The sequence below is a fragment of the Cynocephalus volans genome, chromosome 15 (genome assembly GCF_027409185.1).
Source record: "Cynocephalus volans isolate mCynVol1 chromosome 15, mCynVol1.pri, whole genome shotgun sequence".
NCBI lineage: Eukaryota > Metazoa > Chordata > Mammalia > Dermoptera > Cynocephalidae > Cynocephalus > Cynocephalus volans.
Window position 1 is genome coordinate 84,604,832 of NC_084474.1, and position 15,936 is coordinate 84,620,767.

Below are 15,936 nucleotides of genomic sequence, written 5' to 3' on the forward strand. Positions count from 1 at the left end.
AAAGTCTATTTTGTCCGATATAAGAATAGCTAGTCCAGCTCGTTTTTCTTTTCTGTTTGCATGGTAAATCTTCTTCCATCCTTTCACTCTTAGTCTGTGTGAATCTTTATGGGTGAGGTGGGTCTCTTGTAGGCAGCATATAGTTGGGTCCTCCTTTTTGATCCAGTCAGCCAGTCTGTGTCTTTTGATTGGGGAATTTAAGCCTTTTAAATTAAGAGTTTTTATTGAAAGGTGTTGATTTATTCCCAGCATTTTATTGGTTGTTTGGTTGTCTTAGGTGTCTTTTGTTCCTTGCTTTCTGATTTACTGTTTGGTTTCTGTGTTTGTTGGTTCCTTAGGTTGTAGATAGTGTTTTTGTTTGCTTGTTTTCTCTTCATGGATGCCATTTTTATTATACTAGTGGGTATTGATTTTTCTTGGGTTTTTATGGCAGTGGTAGTTATTTTTCAGGAACCAAACCCAGTACTCGCTTGAGGATTTCTTGTAAGGGTGGTCTTGTGGTAGTGAACTCCCGCAGTTTTTGTTTGTCTGAGAAATATACTATTTGCCCTTCATTTCAGAAGGATAGCCTTGCAGGGTAGAGTGTTCTTGGCTGGCAATCTTTGTCTTTTAGTATTTTGAAAATATCATTCCATTCCTTTCTAGCTTTTAGGGTTTGTGATGAGAAGTCTGATGTTAGCCTGATTGGGGCTCCCTTATAGGTGATTTGATGCCTCTCTCTTGCAGCTTTTAAGATTCTCTCTTTGTCTCTGAGTTTTGCCAATTTGACTATGACATGTCTTGGAGAAGGCCTTTTTGGGTTGAATACGTTTGGAGATCGTTGAGCTTCCTGGATCTGAAGATCTGTGATTTTTCCTATACCTGGGAAGTTTTCTGCCACTATTTTGTTGAATATGTTTTCAATGGAATCTCCATTTTCCTCCCCTTCTGGAATACCCATGACTCGGATATTTGAGCGCTTGAGGTTGTCTGATATCTCTCTCAGATTTTCTTCAATGTCCTTGATTCTTTTTTCTTTCTTTTTGTCTGCTTGTGTTATTTCAAACAGCCCATCTTCAAGTTCAGAGGTTCTCTCTTTAACTTCGACAAGCCTGCTGGTTAAACTCTCCGTTGTGTTTCTTATTTCGCTGAATAACTTCTTCAGTTCAGTAAGTTCTGCTACAGTTTTTTTCAGGACATTGATTTCCTTGTACATTTCCTCTTTCAGGTCCTGTATACTTTTCCTCATTTCATCATGATGTCTAGCTGAGTTTTCTTGTATGTCATTCAGTTTCCTTAGAATTATCACTCGAAATTCCTTGTCAGTTATTTCAGTGGCTTCTTGTTCTATAGGATCTAGAGTTTGAGATTTATTAACTTTTGGTGGTGTACTTTCTTGATTTTTTGTATTTCTGGTATCTTTTTTTTTGGTTTTTATTCATTGTGGCAGGGGGTTTCACAGTCCACCGGTTTGAGACTAATGACTAACTAGGATGTTGCTGTGGTTGCCAATTTCGTATGGCTCCCTCCGTGACTGCTCAGTTGGCCTCTAGTGCCTTGTGTGTGTGGTTGCCTCGGGTCTTGGGCTTCTCCAGGGAGCCACCTTTCTGGTCAGCTTGGACTCTGCTGGGCTGGTGGATCACGTACCACAGGGTGTGTGATCTCTGTTGAGCTTTCACTTCCTGTGCAGGACTTCTCCCTGTTCCGTGTGCTCTGGCCCAGGCTGTTGGATCGTGCAGTGTCAACCCCACCGAGTGTGTGGTTTCTGTCAAGTCTCTGCCTCCCAGGTCGCACATCTCCCCACTCTGTGCGCACTGTGCTGGGCTGGGGCGTGTCTTCTGTGCCCCTCTTCTATCAGCTGGGCCTTCAAGACCCTGCTCGGCACCGCCTCGCCCAGGAAGTCTACCAGGTTTCTGCTAGGCACAGACGACCGGTCGCTCTGGGTGCCTTTGTAGCACTGTGTAGATCTTTCTCGGGTCTTGTTCACCTTTGTATCCCTCTGGCATAGACCTAATCTAGCGCCCACCTGCAGCCATCTCTCTGGCAGGTTCTAGTGGACCTGGGAACTCTCCTACCACACTATTCCCAACCAGACATTGGTTAGGCTTTTTTCCGAACTGGTGGCTGCAGAGATGGTATCTGCCTCCCAGTAACAGGAAGTTTACTGGGGGCCAGAGTCCAGGGTGTGGGGGAGAGACAGTTGGCCCGCCCGTACTTCCTTGCCCTCCTGACAGTGGCCGGGGACGCCCCCGCCACCAGCCCCGCCAGAGAACCACGGAGGGAGTGGGAGGGGAGGCCGGCCGCAGGCTCCAGAAAGCCCCGCGCTGGGCCAAGCAAGTGGGAAAGCTCAGTGAGGGCGGAGCCGGGCGGAGCTGCCTGCACCTGGGAAAATGGAGGCCGCCCCCGGGGTAGTGAGTGGCCTGGTGATGCAGGCGGGAGCCGGGTGGGCATAATCCCCCCGAACAGAGCTGGACCAATGGTCACTCACAGGGCTGTGCCAGGTCGGGTGATCACTCTCTGTCTCTGGTTTGTCACCTTCCCTGTTCTCGGCCGCTGCCGCCTCAGGCTGTTCAGTCGCGGCGCGGCTCGGGCACTCCCAGGAATCTTCTTTAATGCCGGCCTGAAACCTCGAATCCTGAATAGGGCCACTGGCCGCCTTCAGCGTGGCCCCGGCCTCCGGGATTCTGTCTGCACCCACAGCAGCCCTAGCACCATGTTCCCTGTTTAGAGACGCGCTTTTGCAGCTAAGAAACAGTTCTTTTCCTGCTCCACACTTCAAAGCTGTTGCCTGTAAATGAGGCAGCCTCTCCTGCCGGGGGCAAAGTGGCGGTCAGCCCCCACGACCAGCCACCAGCAGCAGTCCTCCGTTAAGAGATGGCAAGAGTAAGGTCCACAAGTTTCCCGGCTGCCTGAGGCCCAGTGGCCGCCTTTTCCACCTCAGCTACTCCGCGCCAGCCGCCGCAGCCACCGACATCTTGAAACTCCCCCCCTTCTCTTCATTATAAAACAGCTAGCCAGCTATTTAAGAAAAATCTCCAATATAAATCAAAGACCAAAATAATAAGGCAAAAAGGAAACTGAAGGAAACTGAAACAATATTCAAACTAGAAAAAAACAAACTATTATCCATCCCCACACATGCACACAAAATAATATCAACTGGAATTAATACCCTGAGAGAGCAAAAAGATGATGTTGCTTTTATGAAATAGGGAGAATGCTAGACAAAGAGAAATAATCAGAGGTTAAAAAAAAAAAAAACACTTGAAACATAAAAATTCAATAACTGAGGTTAAAATGTCATTAGAAAAGTTGGAAAATAAAACTGATAAAATTTCCCAAAACACAAACCAAAAGATGAGAAATAGAAATTACATAAAAATCAGACCCTCAGCCCATGAGGTACAATATCCAACCACGAGGAGTTACTTTCTTTCTTTATTTTTTTAAAAAATTTTTTAATTTTTTTTTTTGTCTTTTTCGTGACCGGCACTCAGCCAGTGAGTGCACCGGCCATTCCTATATAGGATCGGAACCCGCGGCGGGAGCGTCGCTGCGCTCCCAGCACCGCACTCTCCCGAGTGCGCCACGGGCTCGGCCCTTTCTTTATTTTTGGATGAGAACAAACATCTTTTAATGGTTTGAAAGAAAATTACCATATCAATTTTTTGTTTCTTAACACATTTAAAGTAAAATAGAGAGATGATTATTTCGTAGTTTAAAATGCATCTTTGATAAATAGACATGGGTTCTGTAACAGCTATAGCCGGCCACCATTTACATTTTTCCATTCTTGCCACAATGTCTCAGATTGTCAGACTAACATCGAAGAAGAGAAATAAAAGGGAAAATAATGATCAAAAGATATTTAAACCATCTAAACAAGAGGAGTTTAAAAAATATAAAACAGTGAGATACTGAACAGAATAAACAGAAAAGAGGGATTAACAACACAACCACAAGTACAGTACAATTTCCCAGTATTGAAAAAAAATGTTTCTGGTACAATATGTGTTTAGCATTGAGTGGAGGAAAAAAGCACATACCAAGCACATTATTAAGGAATTTCATTATAGTATGGATGAAGAGAAGATCTTCAAATTTCTCAAAGAGAAAGAAAACCAAGTCACATATAAAGAGTCAAAAATCCCCAAAGCCACCATCTTTTTGACAATAAGACTGGAAATTAGGAGATAGAATAAGAACCATTTAAATATTTTGAATAAAAAGCGTAGCTTTCCTTTATCACTGCAGAAAGCCAAGAGCTATTATCTATTTAAAAAATTATAACGTTTCAGCATATTATTTATAACTATTTAAATAAATATAGGAACGAATTTAGAATTGTTGGAATTGCAGCCTTGAATAAGATAGACCAGGGTTCGCAGGGTAAAAGGAAAATTTTAGGATTCTATGTCCTTTTCACCCATGGACATGTATGGCTTCATAAAATTATAAATTAGTTAAGAAAGAACACCTTGTTCAATACAAAATATCCCTTTTGAAATAGATTCAAAAGGCCACGCCACAAGTACACCTGTGAAGATTTGTAACGTTTGTAAACTAGAGCTGACTAAGTGTTCATATTTAAGGTAAAATCAATTGAGTGCATTGACTTTTTCTTTACACAACTAGTTTTGTGTGTGCATTTCTATGTATGTGTAATATTTGGCGAATTGAGCTGCAATTTCATTAGGTGACTCTGAAGGTTCAAGAAGAAGCAGAGCTCCACAGGCATTCCCCACTGGTCTTGCATAATGAACCAATATTTTACATTTGAAGAATAGGCTTTTATTAATATTGATCCCAGCCACGAGAACCATAAACATCAATATGGTAGATTGATTCTTCTCTCAGACTTGACACGATGCTGTAACTAATTTTGTTACTTAAATCATAATTTAATCATAATGGTGTTCTCAGCAAACCAAACCCATGAAGAACCAAAAATGTATTAAAAGAAAAATAAATTGCACAGGGAAAAGTGTCAGATAGCATTTTCCAATGCTTAACTTTTCTCTATAATATTAACTCTTATTTTTACAGATTCAATCAATTGTGGAAATAATTATTGTGTGATCACTTATCTTGCATAATTTTCAAATTTGCATGTTCCAGGGAAACCTTAGCTTTTGTATTTTGTTCACAACTTATGGTCCCAAATAGTTGAGTTTATCATATTGTTTAACCAAAAACTGATGAGCATTAAGAATCTAAAACTAATTCCTTTTTGTAAACAAGTCAGGGCTCTTGATAAAGGAGTATAAATTGTTTTATTTATTCAGCAAATATTTACTAAACATCTCTTATGTGTTAGGCATGTCCCTAGGTATTGGGGACACACATACTCATTATGGATACCCAAGCTGTTGTCGTCCAAAGCCTTCTGCAAAATGTCCCTCAGTATGGCTGGCCAGACCTTGAATTTTGCTAATTTTACCAAGCTATGGGTTAACTTGAATAATAATATAGTATGTTCCTATGATATTACATGGGACCACCAAATAGAACAGGACTCATCTTCACAGTGCACTGAAAAGTAAAAACAACGAATGAGTGTGCAATCTGGATCAGGGTTGATGCTAAGCAGTTTGTTTTATGCCATTTAATCCTTTGAGTGATTCTCTGATAGCTATTATTACCCCCATTTTATAGATACAGAAACAGGTTACCCTCTTTTGGGGTCTAAGATTTAAATATTTTCATTTCTCTTTTCTAAATTTGGCTCCATTCCACTTATTTTAATTGTCATTTCCTTGAGTATCTCTGCACTCTCTAAAAATTCACTATCACATGTACACTGGCTTTATGGAAACTGATGGTTTAATTTTTTCACTGCCTGTCTGTGCTTTCCTGAGGGCAGGAACAGTAAATATTTTGTAAACTCCTGTAATTCTCAGCCTGGCATATGGTACTGATCAACAAATATCTAGTAAACACAGAAATGTGCAAAAGGAGTTATATCTCCACAACTACAAAGCAGATGGATTAACCAGCAAACCCACTGCAACACCCTTCTACTTTTAGTGACCATTACAGACAATGTGGACTGTTTGCCTGAAGAGTGAGTTTGTGCATTTTCTCAATGTGTGTGTGTGTATGTGTGTGGTGCGTAAATCCTTGTGAAAGTTATTATTGGGGCTGAATCTCTCCAGGTAGCACCACAGAGGTGAAATTATGGTAGAAGCCAAAGGGAAACCTGTTTCCCCTCAATTATGGCTTTAATTACTTAACTTCATTTTACTTATTTTTTTAATCAAAGCATGATTGATTAGACATAATTTTGGGATTACAACATAGACTACCATCATCTGTGTACAACATGTGTTGATCCAATCAATATTATTAGCATGGTCATTTTTACAAATCATAATTATTCTTTATGCCCCTTGCCCAATCTCTCCCTTTCCATCTCTAGTAATCATAGATTTGTTCTGTCTTTCAAAAGATCAATGTATTATTGTCTTCCTTCCTTCCTTCCTTCCTTCCTTCCTTCCTTCCTTCCTTCCTTCCTTCCTTCCTTCCTTCCTTCCTTCCTTCCTTCCTTCTCCCCCTCCCTCCCTCTATTTTTCCTTCAATAATGGCTTCAATCTGTTTAAAAAATATAACTAAATACCTCTGTAATTATTTAGAAAAATGACTACAGCAAATGATATTATCTGTTGTTATTTACTGAAAAACAAGTGTCTGCTTGCTCACTCTCCCTTCCTTTTACTGGTTCTTTTTCCCTTGATTCGTGCTCATTCTTTTGTTTTCTCTAGCCATCTCTAATACTAAGGAGTTGTACGCCTTTGGAGAAGGACACCTCTCTGAGGTTTCTTTATCTATAAAATAGGAATAATGAGATCCATCTCACCAAAGTAAGGATTAAATAACCCAATGTATGTAAAGTTCCTAGCAAGTGAGATCTTAGTCTTCACCCCCATCCATCATCAAATGTTGACTGAAAATTTATACACACCAGTTACTGTCCTAGGATCTGATTTCTTGAAGATGAATATAAGATATAACCCTTACACCTGAGGAATAGCAAATCATTTAGGATAGAAAAAAGTAACTGCCCTATCTTAACACTATACATGCAAAAAATATTTATAGTCCACTTCTTAATATTCTTTTCTGCTCTTTTAATTTCCTTAGACTTGCTGTTTCTTTCCTTTTCGATGCTTTCAGACACAATTTCTGTGTAAAAGCTTTGAGAAATATCAAAAGGTTAGTTGCAGAAGGAAAAGACGCTACTCTCCCCTAGTTCTCAAAAAGTGGTGGTTTGAAATATTTATAACGTAGTAGTACTATACTCCAACTGAATGTGGAAATGTATGTGAAAGTGTACAACCCTATTCTCTCTTTCTGCTATTAAAATTGCCATCAGCAGTGCGGTACTGGCATAAAAGCAGACAGACAGATTAATGCACAGAATAAATTCTACATGTAGACCCACACAAACATGAACAATTGACTGTTGACAGACTTTCCAAGGTAACTTTTGAAAAGAGGATAATCTATTTAACAAATGGTACTAGAATGACTGGATATTCACTTGCAAACCACCACCTCCAACAACAACAACAAAAAACCCTGAATTTGACACATCCCTCACATTTTATGCAAAAATTAACCTGAAATGGATCATAGATCCAAATGAAAGAGCTAACACTGTGTAAGTTCTATAAGAAAACATAGGAGAAAATCTTTGTGGCTCTAGATGCTATGGATTGAATTGTGTCCCTCAAAGCCCCATGTATTAGCAACTTAATCCCTACTGTGACAGTGTTAAGAGAGTGAGAAATCCTATTATGGGAAGTGAAAGGTGAGGCCTTTTGGAGGTGATTAGATTGTGAGCCTCATGCCCCAGTGAATGGATTAATCTCATGGGCATTGCTCTATTGACTTCATAAGGGGAGCGAATGAGGAAGTTAGTCTGTCTCTCACTCCTGCCATATCTGCCATGTGACACTCTGTGTTACTACAGAACCACCACCAGGAAAAGGCACTCACCAGATGTGTTCCCTGGACTTTGGACTTCCCAGACTCTGAAACTTTAAGAAATACATTTAATTTTCTTATAAATTATCCAGTTTAAATTATTTTTGTTGTAAACAACAGAATCAGACTATGAGACTGGATTAGGCAAAAATTTCTTGGATAAACAGAAGTAAGCATGAACCATAAAAAAAGAGTTTGAAAAATTTGACTTTATAAAAATTAAGCATTTTTGCTCTTCCAAAGAAACTGGTAACAAATTAAAAGATAAGCCACATACTGGGAGAGTATACTTGCAAAAAATATATATCTGTAAAGGACTTGTATCCAGAAAACATAAAGATCTCTCAAAACTCAACAATAAGAAAACAAACAAACCAATAAAGATACCTGGATGGCAAATAATTACATGAAAAGGTGGTCAACACAATTCATCCTTAGAAACATACAAATTAAAACTACGATGGGATACCACTACACATCTGCTAAAATGTCAAAGACTTTAAAAAACAATAACAAGTGTTGGTGAGGCTGTGGAGCACTTGGAACCCTTATATACTACTGGCGGAAATACAAAGTGGTGCAGGCACTTTGAAAACAGGTTGGCAATATGACTACTTTTTTTTCAAAAAGAAATGTAAGCATGCTCACACATAGATTTTTACTCAAATACCCACAGTAATTGTATCCAAAATAGTGAAAAAAACTGGAAACACTAGAAATGTGCATCAAGTGGCAAGTAGACAAACAAAATATGGTATATCATAAAATGGAATATTACTCAGCAACAAACAGTAGCAAACAATGCATTCAACAACCTGAAATAATGCCAAAAGAGCTATACATTAAATATTCGCATTAAATTTTATGCATAAAATTTATGCATTACATTTTTGTCATTAAATTACATGTGCTATATAATTCCATTTATATGAAATTCTAGAAAAGGAAAAAAAAATCTATCAACACTAAGCAGATCAGTGCTTGCCAGCAGGCCAAGGATGGAGAAAGGGAAATGATTGCAAAGGAGCATAGAAAAATTTTGGAATAATGGAAATATTCTCTATCATGTTGATTATACCAATACATCAATTTGTCAAGACACACCTACCAGAGCATTTAAAATTGGTAAATTGTATGTAAGTTACACCTCAACAAGCCAATTAATAATTTTAAATCTTTCCTTGTGAAGATTACTTGTACAAAGCATTTGTATAAGCCTTTGAACTTCATAAAGTATTGCTATTTCCCATAAAATACAACCTGTAACTCAGATAAGTCTGAAATTTCAATTGTTGTCCTAAATTTTCAAGTAAGTAATAACATTTAAATTGGCATACATGTTTTCTGAGAAGAAAAAGTAGATGGGGGGTAACTATTAAACCAGATGTAGAGCTTAGGAATTCCCTTCTCGTTTGCCTAGACCTCAGAACACTTCGCAGTCATAAATATACATGCATGCCACACCAGAGCACCCAGTTATATAAAGCAAATACTGTTAGACCTAAAGGAAGAGGTAGACCCCAATACAAGAAGAGTTGGGGATCTGACCACCCCTCTCTCAGCACTGTACAGATCATCTAGGTAACAAATCAATAGAAACACAGATTTAAACCACAGTTTAGACCAGTTGGGCCTGGCAAGAATCTATAGAGCATTTCATCCAACAACAAACAGGATATACATTCTTCTCATCAGCTACTGGAATATTCTCCAGGACAGACCACAAGTTAGGTCATAAATCAAGTCTCTCAAATTTTAAAAAAAAAATTGAAATCATTTCAAGTACCTTTTCAGATCACAATAGATTAAAACTAGAAATCAATAGCAAGTGAAACTCTGGAAATAATACAAATACATGGAGATTAAACAGCATGCTCCTGAATGACCTATGGGTCCAAGAAGTAATTAAACAGGAAATCAAAATTTTTTTGAAACTAATGAAAATAAAGACATATCATGCCAAAACCTGTGGGATACTGCAAAAGCAGACTGAGAGGGAGGTTTATTGCAATAAATGCTTACACAGTAAAAAAACAAATAAACCAATTAAAAAATGGGCAAAGGAGCTAAATAGACATTTTTCAAAGAAAGACATACAAATGGCCAACAGTTACACGAAAAAATGTTCAACATCACTAGTCATCAGGGAAATGCAAATTAAAACTACATCGAGATACCACCTCACCCCTGTTAGACTGGCTATAATCAAGAAGACAGTGAACAACAAATGCTGGCAAGGGTGTGGAGAGAAGGGAACACTCCTACACTGTATATGGGACTGTAAATTAGTACAACCACTATGGAAAATAGTATGGAGGTTTTTTCAAACAACTACAGATAGGTCTTCCATATGATCCAGCAATCCCACTTCTGGGTATATACCCAAGGAAGGGAAATCATCATGTCAAAGGGATACTTGCACTCCCATGTTCATCACAGCTCTGTTTACAATAGACAAGACACGGAACCAACCTAAATGTCCATCAAGGGATGATTAGATAAGGAAACTGTGGTATATATACACCATGGAATATTACTCTGCCATAAAACAGAATTAAATACTCCCATTTGCAAGAACATGGATGAACCTGGAAAATCTTATGTTGAGTGAAATGAGCAAAGCACAGAGGGACAAATACTGCATGTAATCACTCATATGTAGGAGCTAAGAGAAAAAGAAGGAAGGAAAGAAAGACCACAGTAGTGCATTGGTCTTACAGAGGGAGGGAACATCCCTAGGGCTACAAAGTGGAGGGGGGAGGGGGAGACGGAGGGAGGTTGGAGGATAATTCGGTGGGGGACACAGGGTACAAAAGTAATTTCTGGTAATGGGTGTGCTGCCAGTAGGAATCTGGCCTTCACGTCATGGGCACGAGGGGTGACACTCAGCTTTGTATCTCATGAATATTCATAATAAAGAAAAAGAATAGAAAGATATCAAATAAAAAACATAATGCTACATCTCAAAGAACTAGAAAAACAAGAATAATCCAATACCCAAATTAGTAGATGGAAAGAAATAATTAAGATCAGAACAGAACTAAATGAAGTAGAGACCCAGAAGATCAATAAAATGAAAAGCTGGGTTTTTTTTTTTTTTTTGAGAAGATAAAATAGATAAATCATTAGCTAGGCTAACAATAGAAAGAGAGAAGACTCAAATAACAAAAAATCAGAAACGAGAAAGGAGACATTACATATTACAGCCAATACCACAGAATCATTAGACACTATTCTAAACAACTATATGCCAACAAATATGAAAACCTACAGGAAATGCATAAATTTCTGAACACAAACTACCAGGACTGAACCAAAATGAGATAGAAAACCTGACAAATAACAAGCAATGAGATTGAAGAATTAATCAACAGTCTCCCAATGAAGAAAAGCCCAGGATCGAACGGCTTTACTGTTGAATTCTACCAAACTTTTAAAGAGGAATTAATACCATTTCACTTCAAACTATTCCAAAAAGTTGAAACAGAGGCCATTCTTCCAACCTCATTCTATGAGGCCAGCATCATCCTGATACTAAAACCAGACAAAATACAATAAAAAAAAGAAGACTATAGGCCAATATCTCTGATGAACATAGACTTGAAAATCCTCAACAAAATATTAGCAATCAGAATACAGCAACACATCAAAAAAAATTATACACCATGATCAAGTGGGATTCATCCCAGGAATGCAAGGATGGTTCAATATATGCAAGTCAATAAATGTGATATCCCACATCAACCAAATTCAAGGATAAACACTATATGATTTTCTCAATAGAAACAGAAAAAGCATATGACAAAACTCAAAATCACTTCATGATAAAATCTCTCAACAAATTAAGTATAGAAAGAGAATATCTCAACATATTAAAAGCCATATACAACAAACCCATTGCCAATGTCATCCCAAATGGGAAGAAACTTTGCATCTCACATTCTTCAGGCTGCAGCTACTAACCACCTTCTCTGAGGACTCACGCTATCTCAGGACTCCTTCCACTCTCTATTAGAAGAGCTCCTGACTGGACACCATGATTCCATTCCTCTACTAACTTCTCATTCACATCAAAATAATCTTTCTAAATTACAAATCTTATCACCCCTTCTCAAAGTCCTTCAGTGACTCTTCATTGCCCACAAGTCAAAGCACCAACATGGTCCCCAGAGAGCCCTAGGGGAAGACTATGGTCATATAAATTAGAAATGGTTTTAAACCTGTTTGACCAGTGACATTTCCCCTCAGTCCAATTAATAATGACAGGTTGCTTCAGGGATCATGCTTCTGAAAGCCAGCTAATCTTTGAAATCCTCATGCTTTGCTGCCCAATCAATCATGTTAAGGCACAGCCTCTGAAAGCCAAAATAAGCAAAAGCCTTCCCTGAACAATGATGCTTCTAAGACTAATGTCAACCCACTTCATCTCTATAACCAACGTTTTCTGAAAACAACTCCTGACCCAAACACCCTGTATAAAATCAGAAGTCAATTTTGCTTTGAGAGTTGAGTCTGACCAGCCTTGCCATTCCTTACTTAAGATACAGTATGTGTGTGTGTGTGTGTGTGTGTGTGTGTGTGTGTGTTTCTTCACACACTGAGTGGTGATCTCTCCCTTCCACAGGCACCCTGTGATCTTCCCCTATCTTCCTCACCAGGCTCCTCCCCTGCTGCTCCCTGAATTTTGCTTTATCATCCTGCTATAATAAAACATAAGCAGTTTTGCAAATGTTACATTTTTTCACATCCCTGCAACTTTGCTCTAGCTGCCTCCCCTGCTGAGAATATACTTGTGCAAATTTCTCCTGACCAATTTTTACTCAAAATTGTGGGGATCAGCCCAAGCACATCACCCCTTCCAAGCTGTCTTTCCTGATGTATCTACCTTATGAATTTTAACTTTCCCCTTTATGATGCTCCCCCAGATCTTGAACATATCTCTAAATGATAGCATCTGTCACATGGTATTTGCAGTTATTGGTGGTTTCTTGTATTTCTTACTATACTATGAAACTCTTCAGGCAAAGACTAATGTCAATTTTTGTATTTGAACCATCAGTACCTATCAAAGTACCAAATGAAAATTTTGATGAAATTCCACAGCATCATATTTATTCCTTCAGTAAACAAATGTATAGACCTCCACAATATTCTAGAAGATACCTTATGAATACAAATTCAACAGCAGTGGCTAGTACATATGTTCTACAAAGAACGAATGGTTTTAAGAGATGAGACAGTTTGCAAGGAGGACTACGGAACTCATTCTGAGGTATACAAAGATTATGCTATAGTTAGACTATATTATTTTAAGAACATTTAGATTTCTTTGGTGGGGAGGGGCTCTAATGGGGACTATGCAAAGGGATTTATCACCTTTCCACACACACCTAAGGCACCCCTTGGCACTGCCACTGGTGAACAAGATGGCAGTAATCGGAAGATTAGAACCAAAGAGAAGGCTTGAGGAGTCAGAAGTTCTGCTCCAGTGAGATGAGTTTTGAATCAAAACTCAATCTGGAAATTAGAAGAAAGAGCTTTTCTCTTGCTGTGCTCTTGGGATCCCAGACGGTTGAATTATTAATAACAACTGGCCTGAATTCTCCTGTCAACCTGGCATTGCTTGAATAGCTGTCAGTGGAGTGGCAGAAGATGTTATTCTCTGCTTAAACATCATTGAGGGCTACCTGCTTATCTCCCAGCTTCCAGGCTACATGTTAGGTTGTAGGAACACAGGCAAGGAACATTGTTACCTTTCAGCTGTTATAGCAAGAGTCGTAATTGCCTGTTACCATCTATCCAGAAGGCAGGTAATTGTTTGATACTATGAAATAGAATAAGTTCTGCCATTTTCTTTTCTTTTTTTCTTTCTTTCTTTCTTTCTTTCTTCTTTTCCTTCTCTTCTTCCTTCCTTCCTTCCTTTTTTTTTTTTTTGCTTTTTTAAAACATATTTTTCAAATGACATTGCCATAGGTCTGTTTAAATAAATTGACCTATAACCCCATCCAACTTACTCAATTCTTGTAAACAATAAGTATATATTTCACCTGGAATAGTGTAAGAGTTGTGGGGTGGGGTGGCAGAACCCTCCACTTCTTGGAGGAAATGGACTTAAAATGCATACGTATATACATATGTACACACATATGCACATGTAAAAATGTAGATGTGCACGTGCATACATACAGAGTGAAAATTACTCTAAGATAAACAAAGTATGAGCTGTTGAGGGGCTATCGATCAGGAAGCAACTGAATTTTTTTTTTCAGAAAAGAATCAATCTTTCAAAAAGAAAGTTGGTGCTTGAATTTACCATGGAGGGATTGTCCGTGCCATCGGACAGTGGGAGAGGGAGTTCTCAGTTCGGGGAGAAGCACGTAAACAGTTCGGATAAGTTGAGTCACTGGTATTCTTTCCACATGTCTAGAGACCTGGCTATGTAGTGAGTAGTGGTGAGGCATAAATTAGAGAGGTATGCGAACCTCAGATGAGTCAACCTTGTCTCTCATTATAAGGAATACTATGGGGGTTGTAAGCAGAAGAGAAGCCTAATCAAGTCTGACTTTCAGAAGACCATGACTCTGGCTCTCCAAATTAACATGAACATTTAACAGATTCTATCACCATAGCTCAGAGTAGGGACCCCCTTCCTTTAAAGAAATAATACCTGCTACTCTCCAGGACTTCAGAGAATCTTGTCCAGTCCCCTCTTCCCCTTATCTTCTGCCCACATATGTTTGTCCCGTCCTTGACTCTCAGGTTTCTGTCCTCTTACCAGGTTAATTCTCCTTTAGCTGTGCTTTCTGTTTAGCTCAGACTGCCTAGTTGTCCACATTTGACTCAGAATCTGAATATTATGTCAGATCTCCTTCAGTTCTATGGTCTGCAACCTGTGGCCCTGTCCCAGCCCACATCAGGGCTGCTGGAAACCAACCTGTGTACATCAATAACCTTGTCCAAGAAAAACAGATAGACATCAGCACTGAGCCATCTCTTAAAGCACAGTAAGACCGAAGACGAGTAGATTAACTTCCATATTTGAGTGACTATATCGAACTATTATCTCTCAGAAAGACATTCAAAGTCAATATTATCATCATTTCTACTTTACCAATGAGGAAATGGATGCTCAGAGAGGTTAAATTACTTGTCCAAGTTTCAAAGTAAGTATACCTGGGATTTGAACAGAGGCCTAGTCAGTGGATTCTCACGTACAGGGCTGCGTTTGAGTATATTAGAGCAAAGGTCCAGGAAAGAGGAAATGGAGAGAGGAGGCTTTCAATAAAATATTATTTTTGGTAGAATATACAGGACCTAGTGCCCCACCTCTTGATGGCAGGGCCATTTCAGGGAACAATCACAGGGAAGCGATGTCCCTGGATCCCACAAGGTCATACAGACATAAAGGGAGTGGCAAGCTCAGCTAAGATTCAAAGAGCAGCTGGCAGCAAGTTTCCCAGTGAGAGTAAGAGGCGAAGTGTGGAAGACTCACACAACTGCCAGACCTCGCTGCTGTCTTATCCATTTCCCCTCACCGAGCAGAAGGATCTTTCTAAAGCATAGCCATGATCATGTCAGTCCTCTGCTTAGAACTTTTCAGTGTCACCCCCAAGGTCCTTAACAACCTACTGCAAACTTGTAAGCATGGCCTAGACTCAGATTCTCAAATTTCAATGTGCATTTGAATCACTTGAGGATATTGCTGCAATGCAGTTTCTAATTTAGGATCTGTAATTCTACATTTTTAAATAGTTCCTCAAACAACACTTTGATTATCAAGGGTCAAAGGAGCTTCAGGACCTAATTCCTACTTCTGCAGCTTTGTCTACGGACACTGTCTTTTATTCTCTGACCGTGCTGAACTTCTCCCAGTCCCGTGGATATGCCCGGCTCTTTCCTGCCCTCCTGGCTTTGCTTGTGTCTGCTGCTCCGTCTACCTGAAAATCTCTTTATCTAGCTACTTGCTCACGC